This window comes from Monodelphis domestica, chromosome 6 (assembly GCF_027887165.1).
Source record: "Monodelphis domestica isolate mMonDom1 chromosome 6, mMonDom1.pri, whole genome shotgun sequence".
Classification (NCBI taxonomy): Eukaryota; Metazoa; Chordata; class Mammalia; order Didelphimorphia; family Didelphidae; genus Monodelphis; species Monodelphis domestica.
The window spans coordinates 308,730,872-308,742,392 of NC_077232.1; positions in this window are offsets into that span (position 1 = coordinate 308,730,872).

Genomic DNA, 11,521 nt, shown 5'->3' on the forward strand with positions numbered 1-11,521 from the left:
ACCAAATGCCTGAGTGACTAGCACTCAAGGTCACATCCACACCATGACATAGCATCTGTTATAAAAAGTATAAAATCCTCAGAACTGATGTCGTCTGGGCGACAGCTTTTCCATCCATGCTGTCCTCCCAAGGAACTGCCCCCCATCTTGCTGTTCCACCTTGCTATCCTCCTGGCCACTCTCAACATTACTCCCTAAATTAATAAATTTCTCTTTTTGTTTTTAAGCTAAGTTTTGGAGTCTTGCATTCTTGCAAAAGGTATCCTTCCTGAACCCTAGGGGTACACATCTACACCCCCATAACACTACCTTCTCAAAAGCTTCAGGAACATAAGCTAGAAGTTCCTAGCAAACTGGACAGCAGTTGATTCTGTTAATGTCTTGTACTTAGTAGATACTTTAAAATATTTATTAAATTCCTGAGAAAGGCTGCATAGATTTAGAATGGGAAGAGACATTAAAGGTTATTTAGCCCAACCACTTCATTGAGATGCAAAAGTCAAGGTTAACAGAACCAGAATTGAAACTCAAATCCAGTGACTCCAATTTGGGTGTATGGAGAGGAGTGGCTTTCCACTGTCCCACTTGGATTTAAGGACAGACCCAGTAAATTGATTCACTGATCCACTGACTTTGAAGCAAGTATTATGTGGGAGGCACTGTGCTAGACCCTAAGAATACAAAGATTAAGAAGTGAAAGTCCCTGCCTCAGGGAGTTTATAGTCATGCACACACACAGGTATGTATGAAATCAATATATAAGATGGGTAGGACACTAGCCACTGGGGATATCAGGGAAGGCTTCTCATGTAAGACTAGGTTTTTGCCTTTCTTTTTATCCTTACCTTTTAGTAAATGTGGGACACATGGTGTGAGTGCTCAATAAGTGTTGACATGAGTTGACACATAGTGATGCTTGAGTTTAATTTAGAGGAATCTGTCATTTATAAGGTTTTTATGGGGTCCAAAAGAAATGATGAGAACTTTGACAAGAACCTGAAATCATACACATCCATTCTTTGCCAAAAGAAAAAAAATCTCATCTATAGAAGATTCTGAATAGTTTTCTATAATCAATTAGAATTCATAGCTATCAGTAGTCTCAAAGGCTGGGAGGAGGCCCAGAGTTCTCCACTGGTACAAGGAAAGATGCCCCCTCAGCTTGCCAATCATATTGTTGTGGGGTATAGAGGTAAACTCTTGGGGTTCAGGAAAGATACCTTTAGCAAGAATGCAAGACTCTGAAACTTAGCTCAAAAATAAAAAGAGACATTTATTAATTTGGAAAGCAATGTTGAATCTGTCCAGGAGGACAGTATAGGTGGAACAACATGGGTGGAAAAGCTGCTCCTTGGGAGGATAGCATGGACAGAAAAGCTGCCCCCCCAAATCAGTTCTGGGGTTGGGGAAGGTTTGCCCGAGGGCATGAGGTGGTTCTAATGATTTGTAGGATAAATGAATGAGGAATGTCTCTTTGTTCATCTCCATTCAATGGGGCAATCAAAGAAGGGTGATCTTCAACTTCAGGTGTTTTGGGTTGGGAGTCATGAGAGCCTAAGGGAGCAAAGGAATTTCCCTGATAATGGTTTGCCTGAGTTTCACAATGCCCATGCCAATATGACTAAATAAGATCAAAGTTAATCAGAAGAGAGTAGGGAAAGGATACAGAAACATACTTTCGGACGGACTTCAAGCTCAAAGAACTCGAATTAGCAGGCATCACCTTTCAATGATCTCTCCACCCTGAGAATACTTTTTTATCATTTTTATATACTAATCTGTATACATGTTATATCCCCCAGAGGAATAAAAGCTATAATAGTGTTTCTCTCTCTAATACCTAGCACAATTCCCAGAATACAGCAGACAACAAATTACTGTTGAATTGGATGCAACTGCATCAAACAAGATGGCCTCACTATGTTTAATGACATCTGTATTATTGTGTGATAATGGTATTTTCGGGGGTAGGAGATGAAAAAAGTGTATTCAATACAGACATTTCATAATTTCTCACATTTTGGTTCCATATTTTATTCTTCTATTTATGTTATTATAATCACCATCGCCTTATGATAATGTCATTGTTAATATAGTCTTAATAACAACAAATTAATATAATCAATATATGTTAATATATGATTGGCTTTTTGATTCCATTACTAAATCTTAACTATTTCACAGGCATAATCCAAAGGAAATGATCCTGAGGTAAGTTATTATTCTGTTTTTAACTTTTTGCATTTAATATTCAATAGACTATTACATAGATGGATAAAACTATGCCTGTTTAGAACTAAAATTGTTTAGTCGTGTCTGACTGTTGGTGACCACATTGGAAATTTTCTTGACAAAGATATTGGAGTGGTTTGCCATTTCCTTCTCCAGATCATTCTGCAGATGATGAAACTGAAGCAAATATGGTGAAGTGACTTGCCCAGGATGACCCAGTTATCAAATATCTGAGGCTAGATCTATACTCAGAAATATGAGTTTTCCTGATTCCAGGCCCAGCATTCAATCCACTACACCATCTAGCTGCCCTTCTGACACACTAGATGCACTTAATAAACAACTGATTGATCAATTCTGTATTTCTGGCAATTTTATTCTGGCAGGTTTCATTGCAAAGCAGATGGGAGGTCTTTGGCACAGGGGGTCCTGGGTAGTAGTGTACACAGTAGTTGTTCTAAAGGGAGATTCTGATGGCTGAGTTCATGGGGGGGGGGGGGAAGAAGAGTGGCATAGGCTCTAGCCCAGTATGTTCAACCTATTCTCCTGCTAAGGATATCTGTGTCCTGCCCTTAAACACACACACACACACACACACACACACACACACACACACACACACACACATACACAGAGGCAAGAAGGATTTCAAACTACACCAGAGCCCACGGCATGGCAGCCTCAGGAGGAAGATCGCCCCCTTTTATAGGAAGATGACTTAGTGGATAGATTACTGGATTTGGAACTAGGAAGACTTGAGTCCAAATCCTGCCTCTCATCTTTATTTATTGTGGGTCTCTGAGCAAGTCATTTAACTTCTATCTGCCTCAGTTCCTATCTGCAAAATGGAGACCATAATAACACTTATCTCCTTGGATAAAGTAAACTAAAATATATGTTCTTTGCAAGTCTTAATATACCACAGAAATTATTTTCATGATTATGCTTCTCCCTCATACAGGAAACACTGATCTTGCTTTTGTTGACATTAATTAAAACTTAGTTTTAAATGAAAAAGTGCACTAATTTATACAGGACTTTCTCAATTTACAAAATCAAAAAATAAAAACAACATATGGTAAAAAGTGTCCTCTCTGGAATGTGGGACGCAAGACTGGATGAGGAAATATTCAGGATCACATATCATTTCCCACTCCTAATAATTCTAAAATATGTGCACAGGGGGCAAGATATGTGGTATGGATAGAACTATCAGTAAAAGAGAGGGAGAGAGGGAGAGAGAGAGAGAGAAAGAGAGAGAGAGAGAGAGAGAAGAGACAGAGACACACAGAGATGTATAAAAAATGAAAATGGATATACATTAATACTTTATTAGCTTTATAGGTTAGGGTTCAGGTTAGAGATCATCTGTAAAGATCATACTCTATCTGTGGAGATGACAAACTATTCTGTTCATGTATATCTTCTCCCATAGAACCTCTATTAAATGTCTGCCTGAGTTGTTGGAGGTCTCCCTCTAGGTCTTGTTTCTTTCTATCTTTAACTGTGCAGTCCCTAAGCTGTCCATCTCTTATTCCTCACTCTCATCAAATCTTGTCTCATCATGACTGGTTCACCTCCATTTCTGATCATGCATTTCCTTGTTGTCCTCCATTTCTGGTGTGTGAGTCATCCAGGAGAATCTGTGGCTCTCTGTTGCCCACTGAGTCATCTTCAAATTCAGTTCCTTTGGTTTGTGATCTTGTGGAAAATGTAGAGCAAAACAGAAAAAATAGAAAATCCTATACTTAGAATAAAACAAAAATCAGTCTAATGAATACAAGATGGATGAGACATAAATAGAAAATAGTTCATGTGTAATGAACAGCCCTTATGAACAGGCATCAGAATGAGTTGATGCATTTCCCTGTGTGAAAGGCTAGAAAACCTGCTTCCAGGAGAGTTAGGATGATATGGAATGAAAATGCCTTGGAGAGACTTTGGAACATATTTCTAGTCTGCTAATATGACCAGGGCACCTTCAAAAGGGAACAATCATCCAGAATTAGGTTCATTCCTTCAGTTGATTTCTTCCTGCTATTGATATTTCAGTGAAAGAAGAAAGAATTCTATAAAGGGTAGACTTTGGGTTCTCTTAATCCTAGGCCAACATGTGGCCCATGCTTTTTGCCTTGGTATTTGTTCTTTCACATTAGGTAAAGAAGACGGAAGGCTACCAACTTGTGAGTTTTCAGAGATCTAAGAGATGAGACCATTTTCCACCAGATAATCCGACATTGAGACTTGGGGATTTGGAGACCCAATCCAGTAGTAAATAAGACAAGGACTAATCCAGCAGCAATGCTTCATTCAGAGATAAACTTTCTGTGAGCTAAAGCTATTTAAAACATCATTAAGTCTAAAGCCAGTCTCCTCAGATCCTGAAATGGTACAGGAGAGTGTGCTACCAAAGTATTGGAAACACATTTTTGTACTTCTGCTTTTGTTACATCTTCAAAGAAAAGAGCATTTTATAAGAGATAATCAACATTAAGAAAAGCTAGGTGAAGGTGTAGATGGAGTGCCAGGCCTGAAGTCAAGAAAACTCATCTACCCAATTTCAGACACTTTAGATGTGTGACTATGAACAAGTCATGCAGCCCTGTTTGCCTCAGATCCTCATCTGTAAAATGAGCAAACCACTCCAGGATCTCTATCAAAGAGAACCCCAAATAGGGTCATGAGGAGTCATATGTGAATGAAAAACTCAACAAAAAACCAAAACCAAAACAAAAGAAAACAAAAAAACCAATGTTAACTTGTTAAATGGAACTGGGACACACTACAGTGGCCAGCAGTTGGAAGACTACACTGAAACAGAAGTTTAGGACAATAGATTAGAAAATCCCTGATTCCCTGTCCTCCAAGGATCCTCCTAGAGTCCCATCATGCTAGAAGAAATGATGAGGGTATTGGTATCAGAAAAACTTGTGGAGACTTATATGAGCTGATACAAAGTGAAGTGAACAGAGCCAGGAAAACATTGTATACAGTCACAGCAATGTTGTAATGAATATGAACTGGGAAAGACTTAACTACCCCAATCCTTATTGTGATCTAAGGCAATTCCAAAGAATTCTTGATGAAAAAAGTTATTCCTCACCAGAGAGACAACTGAGCAACTCTGACTAAAGATTGAAGAATGGTGTTTTTTGTTGTCACTATTTTTCCTTCCTTTCTTTTTTTTTCCCAGCATGGCTAATATGGAAATAGTTTTTGCTTGACTTTATATACATAATAGGTATCAAGCAATAACTTGCCTTCTCTGTAGGTAGGGAGAGAGAGGAGAAATTTGGAGCTTGAAATTTTTCAAGTTTAAGATTAAAAATAAATCTTTATTAATAGCAGTATAGTGGCTGGTTGAAATCATTGGGGAGCTTAGCTTGAAAAAGTGAAGATCACTTTGGTAGGGCAGTCAAGTACAAAGAGAAATTAGACTTAATCTATTGGCCCCAGAAAGCAGAATTAGGAAGGAATATGGTGAGAAGCTATAAAAAGTTAGATTTAGCTTTGATTGAAGGAAAACTGATTTTGAGTTGACCAAAAGTAGCATGAGATTCCTAAAAGATGGTGGCTTCCCCCTCAATGGAGGTTTTAGGATCATCTAGTTTGGTCTGTAAAGCACTGGGCATGTAGTAAATGTTTAATAAATATTGACTGACTTTAGAAGTCATCCCACACCCTCTTGGATTTTTTTTTTTTCAGATAAGGAACCTGAAGCCCTTATACGAAAAGGAAAGTGTCTTGCCCAAAGACACCCAGATAGTAAGTACCAGAGCTGAGATTTGAACCTAGGTCCTCTGATTACAAATGTAGTGTTCTTTCCACTGTTCCACTCTCCCTCTAGGTTTTAAGCAAACCTCCATAAACACTTAGGGATCTTATAGGAAAGATTCTTGGTCAGGTATGGAGTGGCCCAAGTTCCTTCCATTTCTGATTGAGAATCTTAGAAGTTTAGAGGTAGAAGAGAACTCAGAGGCCATTTAGTGAAAGAATGCCCACCTAATATACACAATGGCAAGTCGTCATCCAGTCCCTGGCTGAAGACCTCCACCTCTATTTTTCTCTTTTCAATAGCTCTCATTCTGTCCTTTCGTTAAAAAAAAAAAAGTAATGAGACATGTATAGCATTTCTACCATCCAAATAGCAACATTTATACTTCATACCACCACCACCCCTAAAAATAGAATGAACTAGCAATTCAGAAATCAAAATAGGAGAGGGAATAACTACTATCCTTGACCAAATTGATAGGAACTATTAACTTTATTTTACGAAGTTCGTGAAGTGAAAACCTGATCGTTGTTTACATGAGATATTTAATTTGTATGAAAAAGTCTAAGATGAAACATTCAAATACTGCTGAGAATATACTCTTTGCCCCTCATAAGCCAGAAGCACACTCCACAGAGCCTGGTTGTCATAGGGCAAGGGTCCTTCTGAGTTACTAGGTATATAAGTAAGGCTGGGAGGAGTCACTACTTAAAGGACTAGAGTTAAATGGCCATGGATTTTTTCTTACTGCAAAGAAGATATCTGGGTAGGTGAGGGAATTGGTAAAAGATCTCTTACACTTGTAAAGAGTTCCAGCAATTTGAACCTAAACTATGCCTTTAATGATTCACAACCATGTGCCTTTCCATCTTAGTCAGTGTCTGAACACCTCTGGAAAGGGGCTGGTGGTCTCCCAGTATCTTCAGCAGCTAGGTGTAACCACTAACATTAATTGGGGTTTTTGTTAAAAATATCCCCAAATTGACTGTAGAGCTCGGGCAAAGAGAATTAAGAACTTCATATCTTGAGGTAGCTGGGGCTTTCTGCAAAGCCTTGGTAGATAAGTGAGCTACATTCTGTGGGTACAGATTTTTTACCTGACATAATGTCCTGTCATGCGACTTTCCCAGACATGAGATGTCCATGTTCAGAAGTCTACATTTTCTGCTGAGCAGTTCTTTATTTAAATGAGCTTTGTATTTGGTTAATTAAAGGTAAGTCTTTGGATTTTATGGTTGGTGTCTCATAAAATATCCTAGGTTCAAACTTTGGTCAAAATTCTATCAGTCCTAAAATTAAGAGAAAGAAAGAAAGATGTTTATGTGTAAATTTCTTCTATATGTTCTTCACTTTACACAGTAGCTATCTTCCTACAAGGTAAATATAAATAACATCATAGGAGTGGAGACATGGTGTTACTATGGAAATTGGATGAATGTGTAGCCTGGAAATCTGGAAAATGTGGAATCAAGCTCTAATTTGTCACTTTCTACCTATATGACCTCAGGTAAGTTGTTTGATCTCTATTGGCCTCAGTTTCCTCATCTGAGAATGGACCAGATGGCTTCTAAAGTGCCTTCCAGCACTAGATCTATGATTTCTCTGGGTCCCAGTTTCCTCATCTGTAAAATGAGTGAGTTGGACTACATGGATTCTAAATTTCTTGTTGCTCTATTATAGAACATAGGGGTCATCTATCCCAATCCCTCTCATTTTAAAGGTGATGAAAGAAAATATTTAAGCTAAATTTCAAATACAAATTCTCTAGGCTCACAATTTACTTTCCACTAGACTTTTTTTTTTAAATTGAACATTTCAAATGCACTTGAAGAACTTACCATGATGAATCCTGTTGGAAGGTAAACAATTCCCACTAAAATAGTGTTAATGAAGCTGCGAATTGGGGGAGACAATAAAATTATACCAAAAAGTGACTTAAATATTCATATTCTTTGACATGAATCTTGTACGACTGTCCATGAAACAGTAGGTACCAGAAGTCAATGATCAAAACATTAAAATCACTTTGTAGTACTAAAAAACTATGATCAAACTAGGTACACACTAGTTGGGGAGTAGTTGAACAAATTCTAGCATATGAATGAAATGAAATCTTATTCTTTATTAGAAATTATATATACACATATATGAAGAATTCAGAGAAACATAAGAAGATATATATTAACAGATGCAGTGCAAAGTAAGCAGATCAGAAAATAAGAAACCAGACAATGATCCAGATTCAAATTAAACAGGAAGAGGAGGGTGGACTGGTTTGCTCTTGAGAAATGACTCGGTACCTTTAATGGCCCCATTTAAAAAAAAAAAAGCTCTCTGACACAAACCTCCCCTTTTTATACTAATATTCTTCCAATGATGTTATAAAGCAATGTCATGAAACATTATGCTGTCATATGTGTATTATTTCCCTCATTACAAAGAACCTGAAGAATGACACCAAAATCATTACAATCTTCTATGTGCCATTAAGAAAAAAAATGGAGCACAAATTACTTATTAATTTATATTCTTTTTGTCCCAACACATCAACAAGATATTTTGTGAATATGGGAATATCTGAATTTCCATTATGAAAGCTCTTTGAGAGAAGGAATTCTATTGCTTTTCTATTTGTATCCCCAGCACATAGCACAGAGTAAGAGCTGAAAAGATCTCTTCCTCCCCCCACCCCATTTATTCCAAGGAACTAAAGTTGAAGATCATCCTTTGGAGATAGATGGTAGGTACCTGCAGACTACAAGATGTTCAAGCAAAAAATTATGCATTTGAAATGATATAGGGAATGTCATCAAAGAAATGTCTGACTCCAGTTGCAGGATAAGAACAAGGAGAAATCCCTGGCTACAAAGGGAGCTGTAGCCATGCTTTATCAAGAAAACAGGACAAAGGTCCCTGATGCTAGGAAACTCCCTTATGATGAACCTATGGCAGGACATATACAAGAATCACATGGACTGACAGACACAGGTTTATGCCATCTGTATTGTGGGAAGCAATTCCCACATCAATGAGATAAAACATTTATTGGAGTGTTTGTTGTTGAGTTGTTTTTTTTTTAAGTCTGAAGTCTTCATTGGAGCCCAACACACTTAAAGGAATAGAGAAAGTACGTTTTACACTGAAGTAGTTCCACCCAGAAATCAAAGACAAGCATAAAATCAAAATGCAAAAGTGGCTTGAGTATAGCTGCTGTGAGGAAACCATAAGTCAAAATGCCAAAGAAGGAAATGTTTTTAACAGTTGGGGAATGGCAGAGATGGGGCAAAAAAGAGCCCTAGAGAAACGGAATATCAATGGTGCAAAGTCTAGAATATAGTCAGAAAGATTAGCTTTTGGCTCCATTACTGTGCAGGAAGTCCCTAATGGATGAAATGACCCTTGAACAAAGTGAGATGCTGTGGTTAATGGAGTCCTGTTGGGTTGCTTTCATCTTTGTGACACTTAGAAAAAGAACCCATTTTTGTGCCAGTTATTGGCATGGTGACTATGAAGGAAAGAAAAGGAGGCAAGGCAAGGCAAGGCAAGACTCCCACAAGGAGAAGGCTCTAAAAGCATCAGCCACCTCTGAAACACAAAGATATTGGCAGGAGACAGCCCAAAGAGGAGGCTTGGGTCTGCCTGGGGTGCGGAACAGCAATAGCTTAATGAGAAATCTGAAAGACCCCTACAAAGATAGCTATGTACAAAGTGAGGGAAGAAGTATACACACACACACACACACACACACACACACACACACACACACACACCCCAATTACTGCTTGAGACAGCCCTATCCATCCTTAGGAGCACTCTTGACAAAAAGTCCATTCAATTTTCACTCAATGTGTTTTGTTTAATGGGAGCCGGATTATGGCTGACATGAAGGGTGATTACCTCATGAGAATTTCGCTTCCCAAGAAGCAGCAGCAGCAGTTTTCTGCAGGTGTCTTGGACACATTCCTCTGCCCTAAAATGAGGTGCTCATTCCTGTTTTTTAGTTGGGAACTGGGTGAAAGTTGTTTATCTCATCCACTAGGCAAAGCAGCACCTAATCTATCTTCCCACCCTCACTCCAGTGTGCAACAATGGGTCCAGAAAAGCTGAGACAGTGTCTTTTTTTAAAACTTCTCCCAGGACATCAGAAGTCTTGGGGTCTTGATCAGCAGCAGCACACAGATAGACAACACTAACCTCTCCACTGCAGAAGGGCATGTTCCCATAAGTCAATACAGCTTTCAGGGACCTGAGCAGAAATGCTTGTTCCTGCTGGATCACAATGTCCAGGGATACTTTGGAAATGGAACAGCAAAGAGGATAAAAGAGAGAAGACTATATTTGGAGCAATGTTTCTTTTTCTTAGAAACGAGGACAGATTTTCATAATGGAAGCACAGATATTCCGGCATTCACATGATGCGATTTAAAGTAAAAAATCTAAATTGATAAATAGCTTGGGCTTTATTTGGATTTTGCTTCATAGCACAAAGAAAATTGCAATAATTTGGGCAATCATCTTCAAGATCTCTATAATAAAATAGGCATTACCAATAGAAGGGATAAGATTGGTAGATTGTGTTCAATGGAGCAATTTAATAAGAGCCTGACTCAGGATGTGATCCCCCCCCCTTTTTCATTATTATTTAAATTACAACAAAATGCAGTGAATACAGCTCTACAGGATATGTAACCCCAAATCCCTTGAATCATTGAACTATATAAACACATTGAGAAATAATGGAGATGTTTCTTGGTGAACTTCTCCAAGGCAACACATAAATCAAGGATGAGTTGCATCATTTCTCTCAGTAAAAATACTGTAATACCAAAGGCATTCCATGAAATACTGACAATATCATTCACTACTTATAGGCCTTGGAGATAGCATGGAAAGAAATATGCTGTATAAGGAATCAAGGGACTATAATTCTCTAATTCTGTGACTAAATAGATATGTGACCTAAGCAAGACATTTAATCTCATCTTACTTTCCTCATCTATAAAAATGAAAGAGATGGAGTGGTAGCTAGGTTACTCAGTGGATAGTGAAACAGGCCTAGAGAGGTCTTGGGTTCAAATATTATCATTTCTTTAGAAATTCCTCCAATGATGGGCATTCTTCTTTGTTTCTAGTTCTTTGCTACCACAAATGATCACTATATTTGGTTCCCCATAATAAATGTTTCTTTCTGTCTTCACCTCTTGAGCAGTATACACTCAAAAAAGTATAAACATCTAGGTGACTCAGTAGATAGGGAGCTAGATATGGAGAGTGGAGGACCTGTATTCAAATTTAACTCAGACACTTTCTAGCTATGTGATCCTAGGCAAGTTGCCTAGCTCTCATCACTTTCTGCCTTGGAACTGATAACAGTATTAATTCTTTTTTTTTTTTTACTTTAAACATTATTTTATTTGGTCATTTCCAAACATTATTCATTGGAAACAAAGATCATTTTCTTTTCCTCCCCCCACCCCCTTCCCACCACCTCTCCCATAGCCAACGCACGATTCC